At 41.9% G+C, this 15,015-nt stretch overlaps 1 long non-coding RNA gene across 8 annotated transcripts in view; it reads left to right on the forward strand.

Annotated features, from left to right (window-relative positions):
- Window positions 1-2,157: 2,157 nt before the first annotated feature.
- The window catches only part of LOC309606579, a 40,567-nt gene continuing 27,709 nt past the window's right edge, over window positions 2,158-15,015 (forward strand). For 7 of the 8 annotated variants that reach the window (XR_014231942.1, XR_014231943.1, XR_014231944.1 and 4 more), the window contains exon 1: window positions 2,158-8,371. This is a non-coding gene — a long non-coding RNA (uncharacterized lncRNA). The remainder of the gene's footprint in view (window positions 8,372-15,015) is intronic. The other variant, XR_014231949.1, reaches the window with a different exon arrangement.

Genomic DNA, 15,015 nt, shown 5'->3' on the forward strand with positions numbered 1-15,015 from the left:
TATCACCCAAAGTCCATTGCTTACAGTAGGGCTCACTTTTGGTGTACATCCTCTGGGTTTGGACCCATGTACAATGTCCTGTATCCACCACTGTAGTATTATATGGAATATTTTCTCTGCCCTAAAAATCCCCTGTGCTCTGCCTAATTATCCATCCCTCCCCTAGTGACCCCTGATCTTTCTACTGTTTCCATAGTTTTGCTTTTTCCAAAATGCCATATAGGTTGAATCATATATAATATAACTTTTTTTAGATTGACTTATTTCACTTAGTAATATGCATTTAAGTTTCTCCATGTCTTTTCATGGCATAATATTCTCATAATATCCTTTCAGTCTTGAATAATATTCCACTGTCTAGATGTATCACAGTTTATTTATCTATTCACCTACTGAAGCATATCTTGGTTGCTTCCAAGTTTTGGCAATTATGAATAAGGTTGATATAAACATCTGTGGGCTGGTTTGTTTGGGCATAAGTTTTCAACTTATTTGGATAAATACCAAGTGATTTGTGATTGCTGGGTGGTATTGTAAGAGTACCTTTAGTTTTGTAATAAACTGCCAAACTGTCTTTCAAAATGACCACACCATTTTGTATTTCCACAAGCAATGTAGCAGAGGGCCTGTTGTTCCACACCCTCCCCAGCCTTTGGTGTTACCAGTGTTCTGGATTTTGGCCATTCTAATAGGTGTGTAAGTAGTATCTCATTGTTGTTTTGATTTGTGTTGCCCTGCTGACATGTTGTGGAGCATTATTTCATATGCTTATGAAATGCTATCTGTGTATCTTCTTTGGTGACAAGTCTTTGGCCCATTTTTTATTGAGGTTGTTGGTTTTCTTCTTGTTGAGTTTTAAGAGTTCTTTGTATATTTTGAATACTCGTCCTTTATCTTATTGCATTAGCTAGTACTTCCAGTATGTAGTTGAAAAGCGGTGGTGAGAAGAAAGAGCCTTGCTTTGTTTCTGATCTTAGTAGGAAATCTTCAAGTTTCTCATCATTAAGAAAATTTTAGCTGTAGGTTTTTTGTAGATGTTCTTTACGGCTACAAAAGTTGAGGCAGTTCCCCCTCTATTTCTAGTTTGCTGAAAGTATTTTTCATGAATGGATGTTGGGTTTTGTCAAATGCTTTTTCTTTATCTAGTGATATGATCATGTGATTTTTTTTCTTCTTTAGTCTGTTGATGTCATGAATTGCATTAATTGATTTTCTAATGTTCAACCAGTCTTACATAGCTGGGATAAATCACACTTGGCTGTGGTGCATAATTTTTTTACACATTGTTGGATTTGACTTTTTAATTTTGTTGAGAATTACCAAATGCTGGTAGTGCTGGCCTCATAAAATAAGTTAGGAAGTATTCCCTCTGCTTCTATCTTCTGGAAGAGATTATAGATAATTGGTATAATTTCTTCCTTGAATGTTTGGTATAATTCATCAGTGAACCCACCTGGGCCTGGTGTCTTCTGTTTTGAAAGATTATTAATAATTGATTCAATTTATTTAACAGATATAGGCCTATTCAGATTGTCTATTTCATCTTGTGTGAGTTTTAGCAGATTGTGTCTTTCAAGGAATCGGGCCATTTCATCTAGGTTATCAAATTAGTGGGGGCAACACTGTTTTAATTTTTTAAAATGGAAACAACCGATATATCCATCAACATTAAAATAGATAAATTGTGGTCGAATCATCTAATGTAATACTATACAGCAATGAAAATATGACTCACAGACTGTTTCTCAATGTTTTTTCATTATCACACCCCTCAGAAGTGTTTTTAGACTTTTTTTCCTAATAGCCCCATAACATTTTAATGCCACAGACAAACTATATTTATATACTCTATGTATATATTTGCTTTATACATTAAAAGAGTAAGAGTTTTCTGTACTCCTAGAACCAATTTTCACCCCATTAAGAATGCAAGATTCATTCATCAAAATTGATGAATCCTAAAAACATATATAATTCTCCTTATATTAGTTTCAAAACAGGCAATGCTCAACAATATGTTGTTTAAGGATACATACATATGTGATAAAATTAGAAAGAAAAGCAAAGTTAGGACAAATATAAAATTTCTTTAGTAATTACCTCTGCAGTGTAAGTTGGCAGAGGGATGGGTGAGTCATGAAAGAAGTTTTTTTTTTGTTTTTTTTTTAAAGGCACTTTTTTTTTAAACTTTGGGTTTATTTATTTATTTATGGCCGTGTTGGGTCTTCGTTTCTGTGCGAGGGCTTTCTCTAGTTGCGGCAAGTGGGGGCCAATCTCATCGCGGTGCGTGGGCCTCTCTTGTTGCGGAGCACAGGCTCCAGACGCGCAGGCTCAGTAATTGTGGCTCACGGGCCCAGTTGCTCCGCGGCATGTGGGACCTTCCCAGACCAGGGCTCGAACCCGTGTCCCCTGCATTGGCAGGCAGATTCTCAACCACTGCGCCACCAGGGAAGCCCATGAAAGAAGTTTTAAGTTATTGGCAATATTCTCTTTCTTAAGCTGTTTGGTTAGCACTTATGTGTTTTTTAAAATTATTATTATTAAAAATGTACATATATGCTACATGCATTCTTTTGTTATCAAATAATTGCAACACAATGTGATAAGTGTAACCACAGAGGTAGATTTAAGTAAATGACACAAAATTCAGAGACATTTCAGAGAGAAAAGGATATGAGGGGACACAGGAGATTACCAGGTAGAAGCAGAGAGGGGCATTTTATGCAGAGGGTTCAGACACATAAAATACCAACAGCTTGAGCTTTGGAAGAATTATATGACATTCAATATGCTTCGGGGCACCGAGCGTGGGGGAAAAGTGAGCTATTGATTCTTGATAAATGCAAAAGGATTAAAATGACACAAAGAGAAACATCATTTCTATAAGTTTCTTCATGGTAAATTTGATCTCGTGCCTAAAGCAGAATAAAGTGGTCTGAACTTTTCTTTTAAATAAAACTACCGCCCCACCTTAGCACTTAAGAGTTCTAATCCTTGGCTAAACAAGCTGAGAGCTCTGCACTGCCATTTGTATCCGCTCAGCCTTCCTCCCATTTGGCCTTGCAAAATTGTTCTTTCTCAAAGTTCAAGATTTTTAATCCCTCTGGGCAAGGCTTCACTAATTAAAGCCCAAACAACCTTAAAAGCAAATGAGCATTTGGGGCCACTGGGCACCATTCCATGGCTCCGGATCCATTGTTTTTGTTTCTTAATACTCAAAAAGACTTCTTTGTTTAATTCTGAGCTTCCATAAGTGCCTTTTTCTCACTTTGAGTCCCTGGCCTCCCTTCTGCCTCGAGTTTACCTCCTCACAATCAGTCTAACAAAATACCACCTAAAAGAAGCTCGTCTTTTTTGAGGTCACATGATTTGATTCTCTGTAAATACTCCCTACATATGCCAGTCACTCAGGACAGTCGCCCCTTGTAGTTGCTTCACGTGTATAATTTCCAAGAAAGAAAATGTGGATGCAAAGTGTATGCTAAGTGCAAAAGCAATGCACTCCTGATAAAAGAAAAAGGGATTTGGAAAGTAACTCTCGAGGCTCGGCGTGGGGATATTGCAAGGAGGTCATCATTCATGGGTGAGACTTCTTTCCCCTCCACTTTCCACTGTCATATCTGAGAAAAAAAAAAAAAAGCAGAAGCAGGAGAGAAAAAAAGGACGCTGTTTCTATGCTGGCAACGTTGATAAGGGGTCATCAGTAAAATATAAGCTTTTGACGCTTGCTTGGTGGATTATTAGCAAAAAAAAGAGAAGAATGTTAGAGATGACACATCCTGGGATCGCCTGATCTCTTTAAGGATTAAATGCTTTGCATTTTGATCATGCCTGTCTCCTTTTCCTCTGTGACAAGCCTCAACTATTTTACCTTTGATGGATAGCATTTTCGTTCCAAGATTTTTTTCCATTGTTGTAAGTTAAATCGTTTCTTAAAGGTAATTGCAATGCCCCATGCTTAGCGAATCAATAAGGAAAAAAAGTGTCCATCATGCAGATCTTCGTTTCCTTAAGAACATAAGTAGTATGTTTTACACAAATTAACAAAGTTCAAAACAATGTAATAGTTTTGTCTCTTTTTTCCCCCGTGACCAGATACAATCAAAGCCTCCCTAATGATTGCTCCACCATTTTCTCCTTTTAGATCTAGGCATTAGTTGTGTCTTTGAAAGCAATTGATAGGCCTCTGCTTAACAACATTATCTCTTCCCCTCCGCATTCAGAACACCCTCTAAACTAAGTCTCCTCTGATGCATAGGAGGTGTCTGTGGTGTTAGTACCTTCTCCTCACACTCGGGGAAGCAGTTATCACTACTTGAGTGCACTACCTGGATATATTAATGACCCATCAGCACAGGGCAAGTGGTCAAAGACAAGGTTTACATCTGAACTCACTTAGAGTGATGAACTTGAGTCACTTGCATACTTTGAGTCTTGAAAATAAACAGGGTGTCACCCAAAGATGAGCCCAAGCTGGGTCACTTTGTTTTAATGTTTTTATTAAAATGGTTCAAGCCCCCACCTCACAGATCAGTGGAAAACCAGTAAGAAGTGACCCACTTCCTGATCCTCCCAATGTCCCTGGAGATTCTCGCGGCTGGGGGGTTACATGTCTCTTATCCACTTTTACTCTTGCTGTCTCCTTGCTTTTTAATCCTCATTTCACAAGTATCTCCTCTCCTGCTGTTGGGCTCTTCTTTCAGGATAATATAGAGGTTAAGATCATAGACTCTGGAGTCACTTGTAGCTGGGTAACTTTGGGCAATCCACGTATCCACTCTGCCTCAGTTTCCCCATCTGTAAAAGTGGGCTAATAGAACACCTCCTCAGAGGTTCTTGTTGGCATTAGATGAGCAGAAAGCACTTGTGTTAGTTATTACTCTCCCTGCTCCTCACCTACCCAAAAGGACACAGCCCATTTCCCTCTGCTTCCCTGAAGCAGCTTTTGGAAGTGCAAGTGTTTAATTCAAGTCTCAGCAGTCACAGAGGTGAATGTGTTCTGGTCTGATTTTCCAGGGAGTGCAGGTCCCCCACCTGTCCTGCTGAGAGCAAGCTCACTGGCTGTCTCCTCGGTCTTCCCATCTCTGGCCAGGGAGCTTGAGCGCCTCTTCTTCTGTGTCCTCCTCTCTCCCTCCTCCTCCTTCCTTCTTCCTGGCCCCTAATTCCCTCCATTTAGGCTCCTCTGGACCCTCGAAACCTTCCCACTAGTTTTCAGAATGGTTCAGCATCACTCTTTGCCTGGATGCATCTTTCAAGTCATCCCTCAGAAGCTTCAGCATTTAGACCCTAAGACTTCCCAGCATTTTCCTAAATAAAGAGCCCTTTCAAGAAAGGAAGCATGCCACACCCTTAGGAGCAGAAGCAACTGCTAGTAGTTGTGATTTTTAAAAGCCACTTTTTCTCTCCATCGTACTACTAATAAAAATATCAATAATAACGGATGAAGGCGGCCAAAGGTACAAACTTCCAGTTATAAGACAAATAATTTCTGGGGATGTAATGTACAGCATGGAGACTATAATTAAGAACATCATGTTGTATATTTGAAAGTTGCTAAGAGTGTAGCAGATCTTAAAAGTTCTCATTACAAGAAAAAAAATTGTTAACTGTGAGGTGATGGATGTGATGGGTGTTAACTAAACTTATTGTGGTAGCAATTTTCTAATATATATACATATCAATCAGTCTGCAAAGATAAATTGATACAGTGCTATGTGTCAATTATATCTCAGTAAAACTAGGAAAAAGGGTGGAAAATAACTGATATCTATAAATGTGCTTTGCAAACATCACAACTGCTTCTCATCTATTATTATCATGGTCCAGGGAAATATTACTTAAACTTTCTGCGTCTCAGTCTTCTCACCTGAAAAATGAAGAAAATAATAACAACTACCCCACTGGATGACTGTGAGAATGAAATAATGTAAATAATACAAGTACAGCCATTAAAACAGTGCCTGGCATTGAGTAAGTGCTAAATTAATGTGTTATCCTTATTATCTCCGTTTGACAGTAAGTGCTAAATTAATGTTGTCCTTATTATCTCCATTTCATCAGGTAATGAAATGGAAGCTGCTTGCTGTTGGATCTCCTGCTCATGATTACGGAGGGAAAGGCCAGATTTTATCCTAGTCTGTTTCAGATCTCATCTTCTGCTTCCCTTGAATCAAGGGCTAGACCCAATGTTAGGGACTAAACCCGCATGTGCAGTTTCTGAGTTGAGGGATCTGAATGGAGGATTCAACTAATTTTGAAAAATAAATTAGACATGACCGTTTAAACATTTGGAAATTGTACATACAACTCTAGACAGAGGACTTCTCTTTAAAATTTTGAAGTAGTTAGCCCACATTTAGGGATGGAAACTGTCAGTAAAAGCTAAGTAACTGCTGCTTTTCTGGAATATGGCCTCCCTTTCTCCACAGTATATCCACAGTCTCCACCATGCTTTGCTTTGTTATTTTACCAGCTTGGACCCTGCCGACATTGAATTTGTACTCCACGCCCTTACCGTGGCTGACCTAAGTAGACTTCCTACACTTACATGAGTTAAACTGCATCATTAACAAATCTTCCCTTTACATGAGTCAGTGGAAACTTCAGGAGATCCTATTGAGCCAACTCTGTGTGCCACAATTAAAAAATGCACCAAATTCCTTCCATACCAGAACCTTTAGCAGCTGCTCCAGAATTGCTTTGCTCCTTGCCCTGGCCACCGTCAAGTAAACCGAATTGAAGGGCCCTCCGCAATTGCTCAGGTCATTTCCTTTGATGGCTCTAAGGAGGTTCTGAAACTTCTCTAAATATATCCACGGCACAGGTTTGGACACAGCTAAGGAGTCTGTGGTCATACTCATGACAGTTCTGCTTAAGACATTTTCCAGAATGCGTTTCCTTGACTCACTGCAGCAGGATGCTAACCGGCTTCCCCACCGCCAATTCCCACGGCTTCAATTCATCCCGGATTCAACTGACAGAATAATCTGCTGCAAACATCAATCTTATTGCAACCTCACCTGCCCAAGACCCTACAGAGCCTCCCTATTGCTGCCTGCAACCAACCCCCCCCCCCCCGCCTTCAGCCTAGCATTCAAGGCCCTCGTCAATTATGCTGTCCCCGGTGGAACACGGCCAGCCTTATCTCACATTTCTCCTTGACACGTCCCTTCTGCTCCAGATAAACCAGTCTGCAGGTCGTTTGTACTTCTGGCTTCCATTCCTGTTTCACCTGCCAGACACCATCCCTGAATTTCCCCTCAGTCTAATCACACTTTTTATTTTCTGTGTTCCCTCATCATATACATATTGAATAAGGATTTTGTTCCTGAAATTAGCTCAGTTTTCATGCTTTACCCATGAAAACATATCCCTGCTTTGTGTCATTTTCATGTTTTATTTTCAGAGAAATTCTATACTAACACACACCATTCCCCACTCTTGTGCTCATAACAGACATTACTAGTCAATCAGGGCACATTTTCCCACTGAGCTGTTTACAGCTTCTGTATCTTTCTCCAAATTAAGCTCCCATTTACCACCACATGTCAACTGGAGATGGATATGACAGGCCACCTATCTGCTGTCCCTATTCCAGATAAGAACACCATCACAGTTCTAGATGGTGGAAATGGAAAGGCTCAGCAAGAGGACAGGGGCCAAGAAGAAAGCCTCTCTATGTGGGACAAGTAGGTCACAGTCAGTGGAATCACTGTCCTCAAGATGGGTGGATGCCTCCCACCAGAACATCTCAAAGGCTTCACAGACTCTCCTCACAGTGACCAAATGGCTGTAGCGGGTCTGGTCCCTTCTATGTTTTGTTAGCTCCCAGTTTAATGGCAAAGAGCAATAGTGTTGTTTTCCCACAAGCCAGAGAAATTTCACTGCATTTCATCTGCTCTGACTGAGTCACACGATCATCCTTGATCCAATCCATTTTGTGTGTTTTTTGGGGGGAGGGTGGAGGGAGTGATATGAAATGACATTATTGGTCAGGTCTGAATCTCATGCTCCACCCAAAAAACTGGCATAATCGTGCAAAGGGAAGCTGAGGGTGCCAGAAGGCTTAAAGGGTGCTGAGTGTTAACTATCTAAGAAGTGATGTATTCAGATCCTACGTAAGAGACATGAGTCTAGGTTCTAGGGATACAGTAGTGAACAAAATGAAATTTCACCTGGAGCTTATTCTCACCTCTCTTAAGGTGACATTTGAAAATGAGGGAGAAAACTAGACACAGACACCTGGCCGAAGAGCGTTCCACACAGAGGGAACAGCAAGAGCAGATGCGCTGAGGTGGAAGCATATGCGGAGAGTCTGAGGACCATCAAGGATACCAATATGGCTGGAACAGAGGGTGCAAGGTGAAGAGAGGTAGGTGATGAGGTTAGAAGCTAAATGGTGGGAAAGGGGACAGGGTGCCTTTGGGGAGTCTTTAAGGCCATTGTGAAATCTTTGGTTTTGACTGTGAGTGAGATGGGAAGCCATTGGAGGGTGTTGAGCAGATGGTGATATAACCTGATTTATATCTTAAAAGAATCCTTTTCATTTCTCTGTGCAACCAGGGTAGGGGTGGAAGGGGTAAAGTGGGAGCAGGGTGACCAGCTAGGAACCTACTGCAATTTTTAGGCAGGAAACTGTGGTAGCTTGTGCCAGGATGGTAGTGATATAAATGGTAAGAATAAAAGGTTGAACCTGGGAAACATTTTGAAGGCAGGATAGATGATATAGGCTGACAGATTGGATGTGGGGATGCAGAAAGAGAGGGGGCAAGGATGATGCCAAGGTTTGTGGCCTGAGCAAAGGATGGGATGATGCTTCCTTAGGGAAGACTGAGGGAAGAGTAAGGCTTAGGATGGAGTGGATTTGCATATTTTGGTTGTTAATAGCTATCAAGTCAATCACTGATATACAAGACTTAGGTTAAAGAGAGACATATGGGATGGAGATTTAAGCTTGGGAGTGCCAGCATCAGGATGGTATTTAAAGCCATGAGAAGAAATATGAAAAGCAAGGAGGTTGTATAGACAACCTGTGAGAGAACACGGCCCAGCCTGAGCCCTGCAGCCCTCCACAGCAAGAACTGCGGCAAAAAAAATCTCCATCAGTGGGTGTCTCTGAGTTCTAACAGCTCCCCTTCCCAGGACTGCACAGCTAGAATCATTTTTACCATTAGTTTGACTTTTTGCTGAACTCCAGTTTTCCTATTTGAATAAGACTTTTCTATACAATTTTAAACATTGTGAATGTTTTCCATGCTTAGCCCCCTAAATATTGACACATCAGGAAGGTCAGCCTAAATTGAACTGCCAAAGCAAATGCTGAGATAGCCAAGAACAGAACTCTGGTTTATCTTGGAAGGCAGGACCACCAGGCCTTGGCTTTCGAGGCCAGACCGACCTGCACAAAAGCAAAGAAGGCTCTTGGCACAGGATGGACGATGCCATAGCCAGGTCCTGCCACTGCCTGGGCCCTTGGATGGGGCACGAGAAGGTCAGTTGGGCCAGGGGTCCTACACTGGGGCCTCCAGGAATATGGGTCAGCATTCTGGTGACTGGTGCCCAGGAGAGCAAAGAGGTTCCTCCATCCTCATTGGCCAGTCTGATTAATCTGGCGCCTAATCAGTCCCCTTTGAAGAGGAGGAGGAGGGATAAAAGAGCAGCACACCTGTTTTCACTTGACTCCAATCCTGAAATAATTCCGTGGCTCCTATAAGATTTGAAACAAATTAAATTTGAAAGGGCAGAGAGGGCAGCTTTGAATGGTTGGCTCTGTCAAGAAATGTGGGTTTTCACTCCAGGAAATGGCTTAACCGGGAGATTGCATCCCCCAGCCATGGTGGCTGTGTTGGCTGTTAGTAGAGGACCATGACTTGGGCTTTTGGTGGCGGGTGCTTTTGCCCTATTATCCCTGGCATCGAGCTTTTGCTTTCTGGACATTGATAATGTCAGAGAAAGGGTATAATAATAATGACATGAAAGACGGTGTCAAGAAGGGAAAGCATTCTACACTGTTTAGGGAATCTGTGTATTAAGGAAAGACACATTCTGTCATACGGGGTGACAGTGACAGATACAAATCTGTTCAGCCCAACACAGGGAAGGTTATTGTTGAGCAGGACCCTTAGAATTATTTGGTTCATCCTTTCTTTTAACAGATGAAGAGACTGATGCCTGAAGGAGCTACTGTTATAGGCAAAGCTGCGATATCTGAAGTAGCAGTTCCAGGCTGGAGCTCTACCTATACTTATTTTTCAAGTGGTCCCCAGGATAAATGATGGGAAGTATTGTCAGGAGAGTCCCAGACCTGCCTCGATAAGCACCTGTACCTTATTCACTAGAACCTGTTGTACCTTATTCAGGAGGCTGGGAATGAGGAGGCAGGAGTGGAACAGGTGGAAATTCTTCCTCTGGACCAAAGGCAATGATGAGAAAGAGAAGACTTTTCTCCCAGCTTCTGGATGGTCCATTCCTTCTTCTACTGTTCATCCTTTTACCCACATACACTTTTCTGAGCATCCCCCAGGTGCCAGGCAGTGGGCTGCTGAGATAGAAACTGACAAGTGGGCCTCTCTCATACTCACAGGTCTGTCACTTTGATCTTTGTTATAGACACAGCCAGATGTGACCAGCCTGGCAACCTGCCTTCTTGTTCTGTGGCCAAAAAGAGGTTGGACAGAAAAGTTGAGAGATATGAGGTCACTGCCTTTTATGGTCTCCGTCATTAATACCTCTTCGGCAGCAGGCAGAATTTTCCTGTCTGGGACCTAGGGCAGTTGATTAAGCACTGCTGCTAGCCCAGGGTCTGATCCTGGCTGATGTTAAGGTCTCCCTTCATCCCCTCCACAGAAAGGGAAGCTAAAAGACTCGATTGCAAGGCCACTTTGACCTTTGCTTCGGGATCCTTTCAGACTGAAAATTTCAATCAGGCCAAAGCACAGAGCCCTCTCTAATGAGGATTTGTCAAGACCTTCTGTTTGATGAGGGGTGGATTCTTGTGGCTGTGTCAATTTTCCTTCTCACTGATGTTCCCGTGGCCTTTGATAGCACAGATCACACACACATAGGTGTGTCTTTCATGCTCCGGAGCCTCGTGGGCAGGGGTCTGCCACACCATCATTAACATGCACCTCAGTGAAGCTGGTCGGGAAAGTGAGAGAAATAAAAGAGCCGAGGTTCCCTTTTATGTGAGCTCAGGAAACTCACCGTACACATGTGTTAAAATGGAGATAGTTCTCCAGAGAAAAAAAGACCCATAGAACAAATTATGGTCACTTGTGTCAGTGACATTTCAAAATTAGAACTATTCTCCTTAAACATCGCTCAGTCCTATACCCTCTCTTCTCATCAGTCATTGTATTGGTGAGAGGTTTTTGGTTGTGAACAATAGAGGCCAATTCTGGAAAACTTAAGTGAAGAAAGAATATGTTTGGAGGCCAGAATTTAGCTTTAGAAATAGGACAGAAACAAGTGGGCTCTAGGTACAGGCAGAACTAACCATTTAGCCAGCTACACTAAGCACTACTTCTGAAATAAATGTCCTCTACTGATTTTCCCATCCTTCTCCCATCCTTGCATTTTTATACAAGGAGAGAGAGGCCCAACGGCCCAGTTTGGGTGATGTGGTTACGCTTTGGGTAGCGAGGGCTGGTACGTACGATGGATGGGAGAGGTAATTCTTCAGAGGGTACCAGACATGCTGTTCGCTAGAAGGGCTGGTTGCCAGACAGCCCTGCACGTCCACATCTGTGCTAGCGTCAGTAGCCCTACTCATTCTATTTCCTTCTTAAGTCTCTGCCTTTTTGTCTAGCCCCACTGCCTCTGTTGTGTTAAGGTCTACCTCAATAGGGTAGCTATAAGGAGCACAGGAAATAGCATAAGAAATTGCTTAGCATAAAGTCTAGCATTTGGTTGAAGGATATTATTAACTGCTTCTGAATTTGGTTTTTTTTTTTACAACTATATATTTTTTATGCAATAATAATTTTGTTTATGCTTTTTTAAGGAGCCAAGATTTAATCCATGATTATAAATATCAGCTTGAACAAAGAGTATATATTTTTATTGAATGAAAGATTCTTTAAATTCTATTGTGCTATAGAATTTTCCAAAGTTTATATATATATGTTTTAAAAAAATTCTTATTGGAGTATAGTTGATTTAAAAAGTTGTTAGTTTCTGCCATACGGCAAAGTGAAACAGTTATCCATATACATATATCCACTCTTTTTTAGATCCTTTTCCCACATAGGCCATTACAGAGTATTGAGAAGAGTTCCCTGTGCTATACAGTGCTTTTGAATTTGAATAGACTCTCTAAGTGATCTCTTCCTCTCATCTCCCCCCACCCCCAATCTATTCTTCATAGCCCTGCCAGAATGAAATTTCTGAAATGCAAATCGAATCATGTCATGCCTCTCCTCAAAACCCCCTGATGGCTCCCATTGCCTGAAGAATAGTCTCAAATTATTAGCCTGACATAAGGCTGCATATTTACTCCTTTATTCTGTAGTATCCTGGTAAATGTTTAATGACCAGTGCTCTGGGGGTGGAGGGGCAGGAAATTTATGCATACATATACATACATTCATTTCTTATAAATTTTACCGATATAACAGATACATAGCATACTCTTTACAATGAATAATAATAGGAAACTACTCAGAGGTGTGAATACCAAGAGGTGAAGATCAGGCGGGGCTATCTTGGAATCTGGTGACCACAGCCTTTAATGAATCAAAGCTCCCTTCATTTTTCTCATCTTTGGACCACTGTAGGAGAAGGTGAGGTCTTTCAAGTTGCTTCAGATTTGGCCTTCGTAAATTAAAGTTCCTGGTATGAATGACTCTTAGAAACCTTGGTGCTATAACATAAAAATACTGGTTGCTAGAAATTCAGATATGAAAGAGCAGTTTTCAGAAGCTGCAGCTGAAATTTTCTCCTTGGACTCTAGAAACACACACACTGTCACAATTCCTTTGCTGCCTGTCAGATTTTCACAGTGGAAACATTCTTCCTGAGATGAAGTGAAATTAATCTTTGCTGGGTAATCTCACAGCTTTCATAATCTAATATACATATATACTTACAACAAGTGCACATTCCACAAGAGTAAGTACAGCTCAAGGGGTCCAGTTTTCTCTTGGGAAAGTTGGCAGAACTGACATCATTTTCTTCTTCTACCCTGTGGGTATTTCCACCTGGTGACACCTGGTGCAAACTCTGCTTCTAGTCATGACAACGCTTGGACACCATGTCTGATCTCATTAAATTAGAAAAGGCTCAGGTTGGAATCTTTGAGCATTTCTCTGGCCTTCTCCCTTTACTCATCAGACTATTTTCTTGCTTCCTTGAATCTATACAGAGCTGGGGACGATGTATGATTTAGATTAATTGACAACATGCATGAATAGGGCAGCTCTGTAGGCTCAGGAAAGCTGCCCCATCCCTAACTATACCTCAAGTCCTGCTCATCTTCTCTCCCCTCCTATGGGGTCAGTCATGAATCTCAGGCAAGAAAGTTCAAGACCATCAACAGTTAGAGCAAAACATTGAGTTGGACTGTAGGCTCTGGGCATGCATTTTCATTTTATGTTACTATTTTATCTTGCTGCTGAAGACTTGATCTGAGATTTTCTTACAACCTTTGGTAAGCATCACTCTTCTTTGGGTATCACCATCACTTTATTTTAATAAGCATTTACTAAGCACCCACTGTGTGTCAGCAGGTGTGAAAGGCATTGAAGACATGGAGTCATGGTTTAGTGGGATAGATATCTAAGTAGTAGGTGCTAAGCCTGTGATAAGTGCCAAAGTCAGTGGAAGGCTAATAGGAGACTTCACCAAGGAGACAATAAATGAGTTGAACCTTTAAAAAGAAGACTACCTCACGAAAATGAGAAAGTGATTGACAGGATCCCTACCACCTCCAGCCTGTCCAAAAACATAGAGATAGGGACCCCAGGGGAATTTGGGGGCAAAGGTAAGAAGTGAGGCTACTTTTGCTGTCAAGCAGGAGAGGGTTTTCAGCACCCTTTTGGCTGAGTCTCTCTACCTCCATCCTTCTACTCCACAGGAAGCCATGGAATTATGCCAGAACAGAATTTAAGAACAACTGCTATGCACAGTGGGAAGCTTTGGAGGTTTTTATGTAGGAAAGTGAAATTACCGTGTGTGTGTGTGTGTGTGTGTGTGTGTGTGTGTGAGAGAGAGAGAGAGAGAGAGACAGAGACAGAGACAGAGAGACAGGGAGAGAGAGGGGGAGAAGTAACTGGCATTAGCACAGGGATAGCTGTGAAAGTGAAACCAGTTAGAATGCAGTAATATAGAATATATTAATATACACTACATAATATATAAATGAGATTTATTATAGGATTTGGCTCACATGGAGGTTGAGAAGTCTCCAGATGTGCCATTTGCAAGCTCTAGAACCAGGAAAGTGGATGGTGTAATTTAGTCCAAGTCCAAAAACCTGAGAGCTAGGACTGCCAATGTCTGAGAGCAGAAGATGTGTGTCCCAGGCAAGCAGAGAGAGAATTTCCCTTCCTCTGCCTTTTTGCTCTGTTCTGGGCCTCAGTGGACCAGATGGTGTCACCCACCTTGGTGAAGGAGATCTTCTATACTCAGTCTACCAATGTAAATGCTGATCTCTTCCAGAAACACCCTCACAGACACACCCAGAAATGTTTTACCAGGTAACTGGGCATCCCTTAGCCCAGTCAAATGCACACAAAAATTTAACCTTCACGCAGGCTGTTGTGCTAGCCCAGGCAAGACTCATGGGGGCCTTGGCAGTGGAAATCAGAGTCTCTCTTCAGAACCTTATCTGCGTCCCCAGCTGAACCTGGGACCCCCTCATAACCTCTCCTTTATGTCGCTGCCCAGACCTGCTTGAAGACTGCAGGTGACAAGGGACCCAGGACCTGCTGTCGGCTTGCTCCACCTTTGGATTTTACTTCTATTAAGATAACTATGGCTTGGGGCAGCTTCCAGCTGTTGTTTTTCTCACTGCTTGGG

Source organism: Balaenoptera borealis (assembly GCF_965194805.1).
Source record: "Balaenoptera borealis genome assembly, chromosome: 11".
NCBI classification, from domain to species: Eukaryota; Metazoa; Chordata; class Mammalia; order Artiodactyla; family Balaenopteridae; genus Balaenoptera; species Balaenoptera borealis.